General features: G+C 27.5%; 1 pseudogene; it reads right to left on the bottom strand.

Moving 5' to 3' along the window:
• Window positions 1-7,487: 7,487 nt before the first annotated feature.
• Window positions 7,488-10,931, bottom strand: LOC8277133 (annotated as a pseudogene).
• Between the last annotated feature and the right edge of the window lie 7,845 nt (window positions 10,932-18,776).

Genomic DNA, 18,776 nt, shown 5'->3' with positions numbered 1-18,776 from the left:
CATTCATATTCTTGCATAATTGATCCGCCATCTCATCAGCTAGAACCTAAGATCTTCAAGATTTATGAAAGTACTAGCGGGTTAAAGAATTAACTTCTACAAGTCCGCCGTTTACTTCAGTACAAATAACCCTGTTTTATTTAAAAATATTTGGGGTCAATCTTACAGGTTTCCCATATTGGCACTCATGGTGAGTATCTGGGGCTATATGTAGTTATCCAAAGATCTAAGAGGGATACTTTCTCTCAAGTTCGCCAGAAAACAGCCAAGTAAATGGATGGCTGGAAGGAAAGACTACTGTCATTGGCGATGATGGAAAATCCTACCGCCCTTGCGTACACCACGAGCTGTTTCAAATTGTTGTTTCTTAGTGTAATGAGTTGAATAATATGATGGTTAAGTTCTGGTAGGACTAAAAAAGGAAGAGATGAGTTAGAGTGCTCGGTCGAACATGTGCAAGAGCAAGAACTCGAGCGTGATTGGCTTCAAAGACCTTCAGGGTTTTAACCTTGTCAACCTTGTGAAACAGATCAGGCGTATCATTTCAAGCCCATAGTTGCTTTTAGCTGTAGTGTTGAAAGGAAGATATTTCTCAAACAATTCTATGTTGAATGCCTCTGCCAATCAAAATTCCTCCTGGACTTGAGGAGTCTTAAGTGCCACCATATACATCATCTCCAAGAAGCAGATGGCAAGTTAGGGATGGGAGATCCATTCGTATTAGGGAGGATGCTTGTATTGCTGGAGCTTTCCCTTATAAATCTCAGACTGAAGGATAATTGAAGGGGAGAGATATTACTTGTTGATGACTTTATTCGATTAAAGAACTCGTTCATGGAACATTCAAATGCTTCACTGTGCTTTTAGTAAGGACCAAGTCAATTAGAATGCATGCAAGTATCACTTGCAGACTTGAAAAGATGGTTTGGCACTGCCACAAGTCAGGATCCTACATGGTTAGATCAAGATACTTTGAATGTTTCAAATTGAGGATCAATCACGTGGCCTCTTAGTCTGTTCAAAGCCATAATGCTCATTAGAAATGTTTGTGGAAGTTGTTTGTGCTTAATACCTACCTGTAGGAAGGAATCTCAAAATCGGGATGAATAGTCAGAGCAAGCAGTATGGAGATATGGGGATTGTGAATCAACTATGCCGTAGTTTTTTGAATATCTCCATGAGCAAGTAGTATGGAGATCTTCTCATTTTTGGATTGACTATGCTGACAATTTTTAGATGCCCTGCTCGAAAACGTCAAGCATTTTTCAGGGTCAAATGTTATTTTGTGAAGAGAAACCTCAATGCTCTTGGTTAGAATGCAGGCTCTCCAACTCCATAAGGTCTTTGTTTAATATATTATGGCTTTGAAATAAAATCTCTTGTCTTTCTCCTTTTCTCGAATTAACTATCGCTGATCCTAACAAATTATCGTCTCAGAGGACATGTCATTCAAGAAAACACGATTTGATTATCCATCTCACTTCCTTAGTTAATGTGTTCTTCTACAAAGGGGGACGCAGTTCTTTTCTAGCATTTTTCAAAGTATTAAAAGAACTAACAACTTTAACTCGCTTTATTAAATGCACCATAAGGTCTTAATGATTTTCTCAAATTATTGCTATATATATACTTTGTAAAATCTAGACTTCGTACCTACTCCAAAATAAGTTTAGGAAAAACATTAACAAAATGTCAAATATCTGGTAATTTGTTGTTATTTATTAAAAGCTTATCATAAATTTTGGCATTAGTTGAGTAGCCAGCCAGTAAGTCGGTCAAAATATTATAAATCTATCTTTTTTTTCAAATTATTTAATTAAATCTAAGGTTTATATGCAGAAAGTTTGAAGTTTATTATCTAATACAGTCCTTCTATTTTGTATTCCTTAACAACAGTGAAAAATAAATTAAGATAAAAAAAATTAATTTTTAAAATATTTAAAAAAAAAAAATCACTTAATTGCACAAACGTTAATTGGATTTTGCTAGAAACTTAAAATATAATTATAAAAACTATCAAAGGTAATTCTATCAATCAAACTATAAATTTAAGAAAAAATTAACCATTTGCTTTTATTTTTATTAATAAAAAATCAAATTATTCATAAAAGAAAAAACAATCAAAATGGTTAACTGACTTATTGCCTGGCTAACCATGAGTATTTATTAATCAAATCAAAAGAATATTATATAATATATATTAATATTAGAAACAAAATGAAAGTTGTATATATTATTTATAAAAAGAAAATTCCATATTTTTGGGGATCGCTATTTATATTCAGTCTCTGTCGTTTGTTGCGGATAATAGTGGGACAATCTGGTCTCTAGACCAGACCTGAAAACTGTGGACCTAACATCATCATTTACACGTGGCATATTATTACGGAATGCCGTTGCCGCGGCCCACAAAGTTTGGTCATGTCATGATGATCAGGAGAATAAAAAACGGGAAAGTGACTCGTTGAGAGGGGTGTGTTGTGTTTCACTGTGGACCGTGGATTTGTAGGATAATGATGACCATGACCATGATGGCTTGCATGCAACTGCTGTAAGGCACTATACATACTTAATTGCCAACAAATATATATTGGAACTTTTTACACTTTTGTTTATTTTAATTTCATTTTTCTGAATAATATTTTAATTTGATTTAGATTTTGAGTTTTGAGTAATTCTTTTATTTATATAAAAGCAAATAAATATTCTCAAAAAAATTAAAAAATAAAATCAATTGCATATAACAAGAAGCAATGTTCCGTCCACAAATTCTCTCCTTTTTCTATCAACTGTTCTTACAAATCCTCACCGATTAGGAGAAGAAAAAAAAGTAAAGGTATTTTAATAAATATTAAATTACATTTTCTTTTATTAAAGAAAATATATTTAAAATTTCTAATCATTTTTTTCCTTTTGAAATTTCTTTAAGAGTTCAATTCTTTCTTTTTATATTTAAAAAATTAATTATTTTATTAATAAGTAGTTGAATAAATAATAAAATATATAGCGCTATTGGAGTACAACATTTTGAGATAAACTAAAATACAGAATTAATTATTTTAATTTAGTAAGAAGACAAAATAGGAACCGGGGATGTGAGAGAATGAAGATCATAAATTAAAAATAAAGTCCATTTGCAAATAAATAAAAAAATGACACAGTAAATACCAAAAGGGGAAATAAATAATTTAATTAAATATAATATTATATTTATTCTTAATTATTTGACGCCTGAGACAACAGATACAAATAAATAATTAAACTGATCTATGATTATAAAAAAATTAAAATTTTAAATAAAAGATTCTTTAAATATATAACTTTTATCTAATTGTAATAACTTTTCTAATAATTAAGAAATTTATTTATTCTAATTAATATAACTATTTAAAACTATTTTCTTAATAAATACCTTTAATAACCTATTAATGCAATGGACTAACTACACACCAAAGGCCGAAAGAAGCATTCAACAAGCCCAATACGATGGATAAATCGCTCATAGCATGCATTCCGTTTAAGACTGAGCATGGATTTCGGTGATTCCCACCCGAATCAAATAACTGTATCGAAAAATATTAGAACTAAAATAACCGAAACTTTTTATAACCAAATTAAATTAATCCGAGTTTTTTTACTATTACGGCATGCTACTGGTTCTTTAGTAAAAACCGTACCATAACCGTACAAGAACCGATCTGTTTTGTACTGATTCAGACCAAACCGTAGAACTAAATTTTTTACATATATTTATTAATAGTTATTTATATTATATAAATAATATCTATTAAAAATAACTATAATATTATAAAATACTTTATACTCTATAAAAAATTATTTTATATTTATCATTTTATATAATTCAAGTAATTATTGTCGAAATAAAAAAAAATACTATATATTAAAAGTAACTATAATATTATACATACTTTATACTCTATAAAAAAGTTATATATTAAAATATCATATAGTATATTGATACTATTATATATTACTATAATATTAAATTTATAATTTACTATCTACTAACTTAATCCTAATATCTTTTCTTACCACATGCTACAAGCTTATACCTAACAATTTGAACACATTGTTTTCCTCTTTAGAACATACTGCCGCACCTTCCATTTTGCAATTCAGAAAGGCAAAATCCCTAAGGCGAATTTATGGACATAAAATCAAAAAGAATAATGAAGAAATTAGCTCGCGTAGACATCTTCCTATTTAGAACACACTGGCACACCTCTCAATTTTCAATTCAGAAAGATAAAATCCTTAAGGCAAATTTCTGGACAGAAAATCAAAAAGAAAATGAAGAAATTAGCTCGCCTAGACGTCTTTCTCTTTAGCCCCATACATAATTGGCTCGCAAAAAGGCAGAAGCAAGAATTGGCTCGCGTAGATGTCTTTCTCTTTAGCGCTCTCTCTTCTCATAACTGTGCCGCCGTTGCTCAGTCTCGGGTATTTTTCTTTTCTTTTTTACTTTTATTTTTGCTGGATAGATTGTTGGCTGCAACTGCGAAAAATATTTTATTTTAATGATGCCATCTGTAAAATATTTTTATGCTAGTAGTAACATATATTTTAATGGTTTATATTTGAATATTGAATGAATAATTATATTTACAAGTGACTAAATTGCAAAAAATGTTGTTCGGGAATGTGATTGCAATTCTAATTCAGATTTTCATGCTACTTTCTTTAGGTTGGTAATCATATTTTCTCTAAATATATTTGATTAAATATGAGATTAAAATTATGTTTTTAAAATTTTTTAGAACCGAAAATAGCATCGAACCGAACTGTATTCAACCATAAAAATTGGTACAATACGGTACGGATCCTTTTATGTTTGGTATAGTACTAGTACCTTCAACTTTAGAAGAATCGAGATTTGGTATGGTACTGGTGATTTATAGATAACCGAATTGGACTGATTCGTGCTTAGCCTTAATTCCGGTATATGATTATAAACATGTGGGAGGAGAAACTTTATAAAATATATAACGTTCACTCTTTCAAATTAAGAGTGAAAAAGAAAGAATCTCACATTTTCAGCTAAGAAAATAACCATATCCTCCGTGTTCAAGAAAATATTGGCTTTTTTTACTTTCTTTTTAAATTAAATTGTTTCTAAATTTTTATATTATAGTAAAATAAATTTATAAAAATTAATATATTATTAAATTATATATTGAATAAATTTTTAAATATTTATAAAAACTAATTGTTTATTTACATATTATACGACTGTTATAATTATTTTACTATCACTATTTTAAAAAAATTTATTTTGACATGTGTACTTATTTTTGACACATGATATTTTTTTTAAATTGTAATAAAAGAATTTAAAAAGTAATATTATATTAAAAATAATATTTTCAATAATATATCATTTTATATATTTCACGAAAGCTATTCATTTATCCACTTTGTTGTATAATTATCGTAATTATTTTGATTATAAATAATAATAAGAATTAGATTTATATGTAAAATTAAATATATTTTTTTAATATTTTTATAATTAATTAAAATATTTAAAAATAATAATAAAGTAAATATTTTTAATGTGCTTGTTAGTTTTGTTTTAATTTTAAGATTCCATTATTACAAAAATATATAAATTTTAAATAAATTATTTCTTATAAAATTATACATAAACTTGAATTCTATGTGTCAATAATAAGTACATGTGTCAAAATTAAAAATTATGTGTTAAAATATAGTAACATATGTCAAACAAAGAATTATTAGACCAGATACATATTAATATTTTTTTTTTCATTTACATATTCTAAAATGTTTATTTCTTTTATATATATATAGTATCCATTAGATGTTATATTCTATAATAATTAATTTTTTATGTATTTAAATATTTATTATTTATGAACTTAATATTCACGATGATTTCGTTTAATATATTGTTCATCAATGTTAATATTAACGTTCATTATTTAGTAATGCAATATTCATTAGCTGTATATATAATGTTCATCAATATTCTTAAATAAAAATATTAATTATTTATGAAAGTTTTTATTGTTTTCCTAATACATATTGAAAAAAATTATGATTGATATAAACATTAATCATTTATAGGCATAATATTTATTAGTTTGTCAATAGATAGTCATCATTGATGAAAATCATATCCACTAATTCATTCAAATAAACATATATAATATAGACGTAATATAAATCGTTCTTATACAGCTGGTAAATAAAAAAAAAATCAAGCTACTACAAATATTTATATTATGATATACATATTTTTTCAATAAAATTAAGTTAACAAACAATTAATATTTTATGTTTAAACAGTGAACATTCAACATATGTTTAATCAACATAAGTTAATGAATATTTAATACAAAATCAATGAACGCAAATTAAGTTAAGATGTTGACGCGTGTTAGTGTCTGACGCATGTGTCAAGCACTGAGGTAAATTTTTTTATAAACAAAACAATATCGGATGAGTCCCTGAGTCCACAAAGTTATATGACCACAGTCCATTTTATAATTTCTGGTCTTGTAGACGATTTACTTTTATATTTTTTATTTTGTTTATGTATATATAAAGTTTTATTATATTATATATGGCACTTATTAGTTATATATATATTAATATAAATAATATAAAAATAAGTGCAAATAGATTTTATTTATATCAACAGCTTACAACTAGTCTCATTTTAATTATACAATGATATACTTTTATGATTTTATTTTTGTAATATTCTCTCATTTAGGTTCATTTTTATTGTTTTCTTAATTTTTCATGTGGCATTTCTAATCTCAATCATTATTCTTTTTATTTACCAAGCGGAGCTTTAGACGAATATATAATTTAGATTTTATTTCTAATAAAATCTCAAATACCATTCGTATTAAAAATAGAAATTTAAATAAATTGCCACATAATAAATCTCAAGAATGGTGCCCAGGACAAAAAGGCATTGAAAGTGGATAAATATATCAAAAGCTACAGAGACACCAAAATAATGACAATAATTTTTAAGCCCATATTTTTCCTTTAAGCAATTAGAGATATTTGATGTGGAAGAAAGGAGAAATAAAATCCTAAACCCTAAACCCTAATCCCTGAGAAATAACACTCACAGCAAGCCCAACTCGGCCTGCTCTGGCAGTACGCCCCACACGATGAACTTAATCTCTAGGATACTTGCTGCAATACCAGCGGTTAAAGTCTATCTCACAAGCATGTTCAGAGAAAGAATAAAATTAAACTCAAAAGATGAACAATTCTGCTTCCATATTACAAAGATAAACAAAGGCCAAACCTACTACTACAAATCAGTGAGTCAAAAATAGACACACTACTACATGCTTAGGTAGAGATGCATATTATTTTACCGCTGTGGTAGGGATGGCATTGCAATAGATATCCATCCAAGAAAAAGAGATTGCAACAAGAAATAGAAACGTAAGAAAAAATCAAGAAACAACAAGAAGAAATTAAGTTCCAAGGAATATATATCTGCAGGGGGAGACAAAAATCATGGCAGATCGAATACCCATGTCTTCCATTATTGACAAAATGCATACAAGATAAACATCCTTCACACTCTTAGGGACTAAAACATACTGCTGCTTAAGAGTATTGACTTTCTTGAAGCCTTCACAGGCCTCATAGAAATATGCCTTATTTGCTGATTCCAAGTTACTCGTCATTGTTGCAGAGAACAATAGAGTTTGACGGTTTTTTGGTAAGCTCCGAAACACCACCTGCACAGAATGTAGTATCTAATGCTTCACAGAATGTCTTGATCGCATCAGGTCCAACATCCAAAACCATCCAGCCATCTGGTATAGAGGATGCTGGCACCACCTGCAAGAACATAGCATTGAACTCTCTGAACTCTGATATAATTGACAACACTAAAGTCTAAATTTTCTTCTAAATCTGTGTGGGACTGTGTATGTGCAATGTGTCCAACAAGATTCAAACAGCCATTGAAAGGCAAACCTTGCTGTTGGCATCAGCAGCAAACTTATCAGCAATGACCACATCAGTGGGCAGCAATAGGGACACTCCCTTAGCCTTGGCCATTTAAATGAGTGAATTTGCAAGATCAAGTTTGTCTTTGTCCACAAGGAATGACCCAAACGAGTGTCCTTGTGCCTTGTAAAAGGTAAATATCATTGCTCCAGGATGCCAACCTTCTCCAAGAGAGATTCTATCACTCCAACTTCCGTTGATACCTTTGAGCCACCAACAATTGCAGCAAATGGCTTCTTAGGATTTGCCATAGTCAAGTTCCTAAAAGCAAAGAGTATATTAGAATCAATTCTTTTATGAAAGAACACCTTAAAGAAGATGAACAGGCATCTAAGACACCTTCTGCATAAGAAAACCAGCAACAGAAGGTTTCAAGTATTAAGCCACTCCCTCAGTGGAAGCATGGGCTCGATGAGCAGTACCAAATGCATCATGCACATAGACATTTGCAAGGGCAGCAAGCTTCTTTGCAAATTCCTGGTCATTCTTCTCTTCCTCCTTGTGGAACCTTACATTCTCGAGAAGCAAGACACCCCCTTCTGGGATCTCAGCCATCAATTTCTCAACTTCCTCACCAATATGACTCACCATCTTAACCTATTATGTAGGAAAATTACAACTTAAGCACCTCAAACAAATGATCAAATATAATGGGAAGAATGGAACGAGGGTGAGTGGGGACAGGGAATAAAGACACACCTCAACTCTAAGAAGTTCAGATAGCCTAGGTACAAGAGGCTTCAAGCTGTACTTAGGCGTAACATCCTTAGGGCGGGGCAATGCTGTAAACCAGAATCAGATGAAAATCACATTAATCAATTTTTAACTGTTCTAATACGTGACAGAGCCCAAAATCAAATCATGACAATGCAAGAAATTATAAAAAAGAAAAAGAAAAATAAAAAGGTGCAGCTGGACAAACAATATCTACTACATCAGTAAAACAAGGATCATATAGCCTATAAAGCAAATAAAATGTACTCGTGGCAGAAAAAGACAAAGCAAAGATGCAAGTTACTACAAAATGGAAAAGAAAAACTGATAACTGTTTCTTTCTGAATTCCTACAAAGCTTATATTCCAAAATAGTTAGGTACATCCACATTGAGAAAGACATTACAGAAAAATGAAGCCATAGAAAGGACTAACAGTAACAAACAATCCTAATTTGCTTAGTAAAGAAATTTGGTGATACCCTCATAGTCCTCAATCTTGAAAACGGTTAGGTCAGTTATGAGCCTATTGCCTACTTAGATCAACTTAACAAGTGAATTTGATGCCAGTCAAAATACAATGAGAATTGCAGTATTATGATACTTATGTTTGTCTCTCTATTTACCTTCCCTCTCCCAGGGACCAAATTTGAGAATTTGTCCAGAAAGCATAAGCAAAACCATATTACTCTAATTCATACAGCAATGGCGCCAAGAAAACATACAATATATGCAGGCAGCCAACAGTGTATGTTTAAAGAGCATATTGCAGACACAAACAGAGAGCTGATCCAATACGAGAAACTGAAAGAAAAATCTAAGACTCCAAAGACCAATTCAAAATCAGGGAAAGGGAAGCTGATAGGTAAAATGTTGTAAGAGATTGCAAATCTTAACAGTGAAACTGAATTGCATTTACATCAAAGAAACATTTATGCATAATCCGACAAGCAAACAGAAAAATGAAACGACAAAATAAAAATCAGAACTTCGTAAGAAAAGCTACAAAGTTTATAGGAATGAAAAGAAATCTGCTTGCATGCATATAGCCGCAATTTAGAAACTAAAATGAATATGGAAACAAAACCGCAAATATCTGATAGCCAAGTTTAGAAATATAATAATAAAGTGATGTACATATAAATCTACAGAGCTATATGCTATACAAGTTCAAATTAACACGGAAGCAATTAGCATTAGCATTAAACAGCACGATAACATTTGCAACTAGAAGCAAGAAATATGAAACTAGTAAAAATCAGTAAATCAGGGGATTGCAAAGTATAAATACCAAGTGGGTGGAAAGAATAACTCTAGCGCCATGATTTATCAAATACTTGATGGTGGGAACAGCAGCACGGATCCTAGTATCATCAATGATATTGAAGTTATCATCCAAAGGAACGTTTAGATCGATTCTCACAAACACCAGTTTTGCTTAAAAGAAATCACTTATTTTCCAAAATAAATAAATAAATAAAATTTGATAAATTAAAAAATATATATATAATTTTTTAACATCAAAAGGTGTTCCCAAACACAGGCTTATAATCCTATAGCTTTTGTTTTGCATATTCTGTCTTTACAACCTTGAACTTTGTCCAAGTTTTGGTTTACGAACTTGGGTCGGTGATAAGAAGCTCAGGAAATTGCCACTATTTGTTCGTTTACAAATATGTCATGAAGATATTTTCTTAGATAAGAGCTCAAACACTGACCATTTTCCTTAAGAAAAAAATAGTTGTCGGAGCTTCGTCAGTTTTCCCAATCCCGCATGAGCAGATTAGAATCTCAAATAAATATTTATTATTTTAAATCAGCGGAGTCCTGGTTAACTCACCACCAGACGGAGTGATTTGGCGGTCTATCGTCACCCAGGCAAGTCCCCGGGCCCATTTTCTGCAGAGGTGCAGCATCGGAAACGGGAGAGCTTCGTGCCGGAGGTCCACTCGCCTCGTGGGGGGGAGGGGCTATTCACACTTATTCAATCGGTCCCACTCTTATAACAGTGAGCCTAACAGAAAGGGGCTTAAGATCTCGCGGTTGACAATGATTTATTTGTATAATTTCCCTATGACCACCCCTTACAGGAGAAGAGTTAGTAATTCATCCTCCACCATTAAAGTTTTTGTTATCCAACTCCAATATCTGCTGATTTATATGATCTGGTGTTTAAAAACACCCTTTCCATCATAATTCTTAACTTGATTTATTTAAATAAGTTGTGCGACCCAAAATTCTTTTTCTTTTTTTAAATAACAATATTTTGATAAAAAGGAATCATTATTTGAAAACTTGGATTGGATGTCTCTCTTTGCCTTTTGACACACTCTATTTTGACGATTTTGCTATGAACAAATAACCGAAATGGTACCCCTTCATTTATAATATCTTTTATATTAACTATTGATTAATAAATTATTTCTTAAAATTAAACAATAATTTTAATATTGAAAATAATATTTTAATTATATATGAAATTTTATATTAATTAATAATTTATTTTTTAATTATGTAATATTTAATTATAAGAAATAAAATATTAATTATATATAATTAAAAATATATATTTTTGACCTATAAATATTATATTGATGTATAAATTTTATTTATAATATATAAATAATAATGGACTATTAAATTATTTTTCTAATTTATAATAATTGTAATCTTAAAAATAGTATGATTCTTTTTAATCATATAATGATTTTTAATTTTTAAAAATAGTATATTAATAAAAAAATTTATTAAATTTATATATAATTAATAAATAGATTAATAAATATTTAAAGTATTTATTATATTATAAAACCATAAAGTATAAAAAATTATCTATAAAAGTATATAATTTCAATGACTGTTTAAAAATATATGATAAATAGTTACAAAATATTAAAATTAAAATTAGAATTTTATTATTATTATTTATAATTAAAATAATAATAACAACTACTGAAACAGAAAATAAATTTTATATAATATATTTTTTAACTTTAAATTATATTTACAATATATAAGATATTGTTAATAAGAGAATATATTTCATATTCGATAATAATAAAAAATGATCATTGATGGAAAAGTTCAAAAATAAAAAATAATAAACATATCATGAGTAAAGATTTGAGAGTCATTATACAGTGTGTCACATGTATATTGTAATCGTTGATATTGTGTTGTAGGTCAAGTGCATCTTTTTTTTTATTTTAATTATAGTGTCAGCAGGGAACATAGAATTAATGATTTTTTATTTAGACTTTTAAAATTACATCTAAAAATAACTAAAAAAGGAATATTTTTCAACCAAAAAAAAAAAAGAATTAGACAGCAAATAACTATTTAGAATTATAAGCAAATGCCTTTAGAAATTAAATTTTAGTAGTTCACTAATTTAGTAATGCATATAACTCCACATCAAAGTTTGTTATCCAATTAATGCAACAGTACCATTAAAAAATGATGATTATTTTGTCAAGATTAGACTTTACAAATTGAAACTTTCTAAAGTTCTGTTAGGAATTAATTAAATTATTTTATAAATAAATAACTAAATTGATCTATGATTATTATTTCCTTCAAAGCACCATTTAATAGATTTATCTAGATATAAATATATAGGAAATCATTAAGTTGGGACCAAATCCAACGCCGAGGCAGCCAAAAAATTTAAAACATTGGTCCCACTTTCTAGATGCAGAGATTGAATTATGAACTGCATCGAATGGCTCAGTATTATGCAGAATTTAATCCTTTATTATTTTTACATTAGAAATAAATAATTATTTATTATTCGAGAAACTAAGAGCAACCCAACGTATCTTTTCTTTTTTATTTTACTTTATGTTGTACTTTTAATATATTTTAAAATAATAAAATAGAATATTAGAGTAACCCTTTAAATAATGAAAAGCGTACCCCAATAGACCCAAAGCAGCATTCAACAATCCCTAGCCGTGATGGAAATAGTGCATCACTTTCTTTTCTATGTGCCTGTTTCCAGGCACTGCCAATCTAAATTCCTTTTCTATCCTTCGTCTTTCTTTAACTTCCTTCTTTTACGATTAGATCCTTTCTATCTTTTTTTCAATTCAGTCCTTTAGACTTTTTATTTCTTCATAAAGTCCTTGAATCTAAAGATTTTTTCTTTTCAATCTCAACCAATAGCTATAATATCATTCAAGAAAGTCTCCTTCTGCTAATGCGGAATTAAAGAGCTGCTCAGATGGTTGGTGAAATAACTTAAGATTTTTAGACTTTTATCAACTTCTCATTTAATTTTGTATTTTAATAAGAGCAACTAGTACTTGATTATTAATCGACTCAATCATTTAGAATGGACTACACTTCTTCTTCTTTTATTAAAAAAAAAAGATAAGTTTACTTTTAAAATATTATAATACAAAAATTACTATGACCCGTTAAGGCAATATAAAAATATTATTGCCGTTTAATCTATTAAAGTAAATATTCCGTTAGTGAAAGCATATTACATTTTAATATTTAAAAATTATTTTCAAGCTGTTACTTTAAGAATATATATATATATATATATATATATATATATATATAATTTTGTGTCAAGAAAATATTATGTGTTTTGTTCTTTTAATATTTTATACCTAATTTACTAATATAATTCTTTTTTTTATAATTTAATATTTATTAATACAAACCATAACTTAAACATAATTCTAAACATGATGTGAATGCCATCATGGAGTTCATATATATTTTAGAATTTTGTTTAAGAGTGCTATTTTTTAAAATTTGATTAAAAACTGAAATATATATTTATTTTGATGATTATTATAATTAAAAAGTATTTAGTCAGATGTTGAATTACTTAAAAAGTACTTAGTTATTCCAAAAATTATTTATATTAATGCTTATAGATGAAATACTGAAGAAAAACATTTCGTGTTATAAAAACATGCTAAAAGATAATTGCAAAATATATTTTATGATACATGCATATATTTATCTTTCAAATGTGAAGTGTTAAATCACATAGTGATTTTCTTTGAACGATTTTCTTAAAAATATATGTATTTCTTTATCAAAATAAATATAAAGTACCTATTTAAACTTAGTTATTAAGATCAAATAATAAATTTTACTGAACATGTTTAAATTAGTAATAAAAAAGTTCTACTTCTAATTTATTGATAAATACATTTAATTTATAATTTTATTTATTTGGATTTCTTTAGGTTTATGAGCCATTATCGATAAAGTTACTCTAGACTAAAGCTAATGGAAGAATATAATTGGAATTGAAAATGTTGCATGAAAAATTAAGAAAAAAATGAAAGTGTACCTAGACGAAAAACTATTACAAAAAAAGTCATAAAATACAATTAGACTAATTGTAACTTGTTGACATACACAAAATTATGTGTATTTCAAATATATTTGATTTATTTTTATAGTACTTATAATTTATATATGGATTAATTTTGTTTGTTAATTTAAAATTTAATAATATAAATTAATATGAATGGTAATAAATTGATTATTAAATTTATTATGAACGACACTTGAGGTCTAATTCAAATAGTAAGAGTGTTTGCTTTTAGGAGCGAAGAATTTTTATAGTACTTATAAAGAATTTTAAAATTAAAATTTTTTATAGCAAACGTAAATGAATAATTAATGACTATTTCTATTATATAATTTATAATCCTGATACTCCACAAATAAAAAAAAAAAATTTATTGTGGATGAAGTTTTAGAAGATGTAGGGGCAATATGTAAATAAGAAAAGTCTGCATAGACAAACAAAATAAAGGATATGAAAGTAAATTAAGCCTACAAGTCACTCACTATTCTCTCACTTGCTGGATGATTAGATAACCCAATGAAAGTAATTGTTAATTATTATGTAAATAGTGCCATAATGTGTGAAAATGCATTACAAAATAAATAAATAAAAAAACTAAGTGATAGCGATATTATATAAAGTAATAATAATTTATTAGTTATTAGCTATTTATATTATAAATTATTATATACATATAATATTTATAATTCTTAAATTGAGATTTTTATAATGTAGAATTGAAGAAAATTTATAAATAATATATGTCTAATTGACTACATTACATATTTTATGGTCCGTGAATTATGGTTAGAGTTAATATATCAAACTTTAAAATTAAGACGTCGGATTGGCTATTTTTAGTATATTGCAGTTAATTTTATATCTAAATAATAAAAAATAATGCTAATATAAATAATGAATTATTTTATATATCGAAAATTAAAAAAAAAATCAAATGTCTGAACAACAGTTAACCAGGCACTATAACACCGTCAGGCCTGGTAGGGCCGCACCATCCTTTGCTAAAACTGAGTCGCCATTTACTTTTTGTCGGTGTCAATTGAATATAGTAATAGCAATAAATACAATATGCTATGCGGTAGTACATAAAAAAAAGTTCATGATTTTGATGGTTGGGGCTATTTCTGTACTAAAATTTATGCTTCTTGTAAAATACGATAAATACTCATTCCGGTTATATAAAGAGCTCTCATAATAAAATAAAATTATTTAATAACAACTAATTCTTTTGTTCACACTTTATTTCAACAGTACATAATAAATTTTCAAATAGTAAAAATTACATAGAATTTTTTATTAAAATTGATGTGTCTAAGTTAGTGCTTGCAAATGCTCGAATCGTTTCTATAGTAAGGATAAGTTCATGATGAGATCGATCTCAAACAACTATGAGGACATTTATTATAAAGATTAATTATCAACACAACACAATAAAAAGTAAATCTAAACATTCTAAATCAATATTTTTGAGAAAATAATATTCATAAAGTAAAGTGACCAAACAATAAATAAATATGCAATGCAAATACAAATGCTTATGATCTAAAACTGTATGCTAAAAACAGTATTTAATATAGTCATTTACTTAGTAATCTCCTTGTTTACTTTAAGCCTAGATCTAATGAATGAGACGGTGACGTGCCTTCTCCTTTAGTCACAACATAGATTGAAGCAAAGTTTGTGTCCCTAATATATTCAACCTAAATATGTTCATAACAATTCCTATCGCTAAATTAATATGATAGTTAACTAATAATAATAACTGAAACTAATAAGGATAATCATTCATAAATAAATAAATAACAAGATTATACAAAAGTAAAAAGGTTAAATTAAACATTTATAAAAACTAGCCTAACATATTTAACCCAATGATCTTTGTATTAAATAGAAAGACATAAAACAATAAAGTAGAAGCTCCCTTTAGATTCAAAATTTCTTCAAGTAGGAAGATGATTGGTCCTCACTCTCCACTTATTGAAAAACTCCTTAAATCTTACAAAGAGTAATGAAAACTAAACTAAAGTGTTTATGGAAGAACTGTAGAGAAAATAATGGTAGACAAATATAAAGAGCAGATAGAAGGGAGCTTTCCTCTTCCTTTTAGAACTAGGTTTATATAAGATTTACAGCAATCTGTTATTTTGGAAACTTCTTTTATCAATTTAATTACTCCTTTCAAAGTAACTACTGCTGGTATCATTTTTAAAGCTAAAGATTCAAAGATTGTTTTTCCTTTTTTAGAAAAACCCAAGAAGAGAAATCTCAATCTTATAGAAGCTCACTCAATTTATAACTTTGAGATAAATGCTTTGATTAAAAGAAAACAAACCCAGCTTTTCCATCTAAAACAAGATATAGGTTTAAAAAGAATCAAAAGCCAATTACAAAATGAATTTGTCCAAAGAAAATTTTTTGATTTGCAAAAGAAAATTGAAAAAGAAGTTTATTATGATCTTTCTAATGCTTTTTGGAAAAGAAAACAGCATATGGTAGATCTACCATATGAAAAAGATTTTAGTGACAAACAAATTCCTACCAAAGCCAGATTTATCCAAATGAATGAAACCTTTGAAAGCCATTGTAGAGTATAAATAAAAGATTTAGAGCAAAATGGTTTAATTACCAAATTCAGATCCCCCTGGTCGTGTACAGCCTTCTATGTCAACAAAAATAGTGAAATAGAAAGAGGAACACCTAGGTTGGTGATTAACTACAAACCTTTGGATAAAGCTCTAAAGTGGATTAGATACCCTATTCCAAACAAAAAAAATCTTCTTCAAAAGCTTCATTCCGCTTTTATTTTTTCAAAGTTTGATATGAAATCAGGATTTAAAGAATACTATTTTCTTTGCAATAAATCTGAAACCAATTAAAAAATTTGATTTGGATTCTGTTTTGTATGCAAAATTGGTAGTATCTCTCCTGGATACTGTCCTTTTCTTGTAGAAAATGTTTAAAAAACCAAAGATTTTTGGAATATTTTTTATTTGAATAGAAATCTTCATTTCTTACAATTGATTAAATAGTTGTCAGAAACCGTCTCTTCAAAAGGAAAATCTAAAGCCTCATCTTCCTCTTCCAGCACCAGCTCAGCAGCAATTGATCTAGATGGTGACTCGAACGAATATGACTGTTTTGGGATATTTAAGGCCATCAAATGACATCTTTGTAAAGCCCTTGGGTTGAAAACTAGAAATGGCAGCCCCAAACAATTCTGCAATGGGCCAAATGCCGAGTAAATAAATAAATAAATAAAGTCTTTTTAAAAAGAAAAGAAAGAAGATAAAAGACTCTGCACCGTTACTTTTTTAAAGTAAAAGATTCCTCACTGTTGAAGCGTGACAGACAACTCCTGCAAAAGACGTGGCAGATAATTAATATATATATATATATATATAAGAGTCCTCATTTAAATAGGTCTCCCTAGAGATAAGTATACCAATAGAAATCTATTTAATAGAGAAGTATACCAATAGAAGTCTATCTGATAGATAAGAATATATGTATTTTTATCTCCACCAAATACTATCCTATAAATAACTCTTAATATAAATCTTAATAATTATATGAAATAATCAAAATGTCCTTTGGGCCTTGTAATTTTTGGTCAGGCCTTGCATATAGCAGTCTATGCGTCTCAATCTCGGGTCTTGACACAAACATATCCAATTAAGCATTTTTTTAGTATTTAGCTCTATATTTTCCTCTCTTACCTGAAAATAGACAATTAAGCTTAAATGAGGTAAAATCACATATTTTCATCATATTATATATAATTAAAACTCTAAAATACCTTAAATATCTATATATAATTTGGATCTATCAGAAATTATATTTTTAGTCTTATTAAGAGAAAAAGAAAAGAATTCTTAATCCAAAAATAATAATTATTAGTTTTATACATGTAAGGTATTTTTATAATTTATTTTATAATCTAAACTTTTAGACACTACTGCAGAATAGATAAAAAAAAAATTCAATTAAGTTGATCCGAAACTGTATTATAATTTTATTAAATATTTATATACATTAATATATAAAAATATACAACTAATTTTCATGATAAATTTACAAAGAGAAAAAAAAATTAATTTGATATTTTTTCTTTTAATTAGTAGAATAAACATTATATTTTGACATTTTGCGTAACATACGAATGAACAAACTTATATTTTGGATTATTCATGTAAAAAAATTATTTATACTATTAAAAAATATCATATTATTGATTAAGTAAACAATTTATTGTTTATTTTAATAAATCTAAATTTAAAAATCCTAAAAATATACTCAATTTTGCCAATTATTGCATAATAAAATTATTTGAATTTTTTTAAAAAAATCTAAAAGTTAGATTAATGACTAAATAGTGAATGTATATTGTCCAATATTTAAAGTGTTTCATTTTCGCTTAAAAACTAAATTTCAATTCGAGTGAATTATCTAAAAAATCTAATTACCTTAATTGCTAAATAGATTTCGCCCTTTGAATCTGTTTTTAGATTTAGCATATAATTTTCAAATGTTAGCCTTTATCTAAATTATTAACAATAATTTGTTGATGTCCCTATAACTCCAATGATAATAATGAAGAAAAATGAGCCAAGTTAACACTAAGATTATAGGCATTTTATAATTAAGACTAGTGTTATTTAAATATTAAAATAAATAATCTAACAATTGATATTA

Source organism: Ricinus communis, chromosome 10 (genome assembly GCF_019578655.1).
Source record: "Ricinus communis isolate WT05 ecotype wild-type chromosome 10, ASM1957865v1, whole genome shotgun sequence".
Taxonomy (NCBI): domain Eukaryota; kingdom Viridiplantae; phylum Streptophyta; class Magnoliopsida; order Malpighiales; family Euphorbiaceae; genus Ricinus; species Ricinus communis.
The sequence above is the reverse complement of the archived record's forward strand: the minus strand, read 5'-3'. Positions and strand labels throughout refer to the sequence as shown.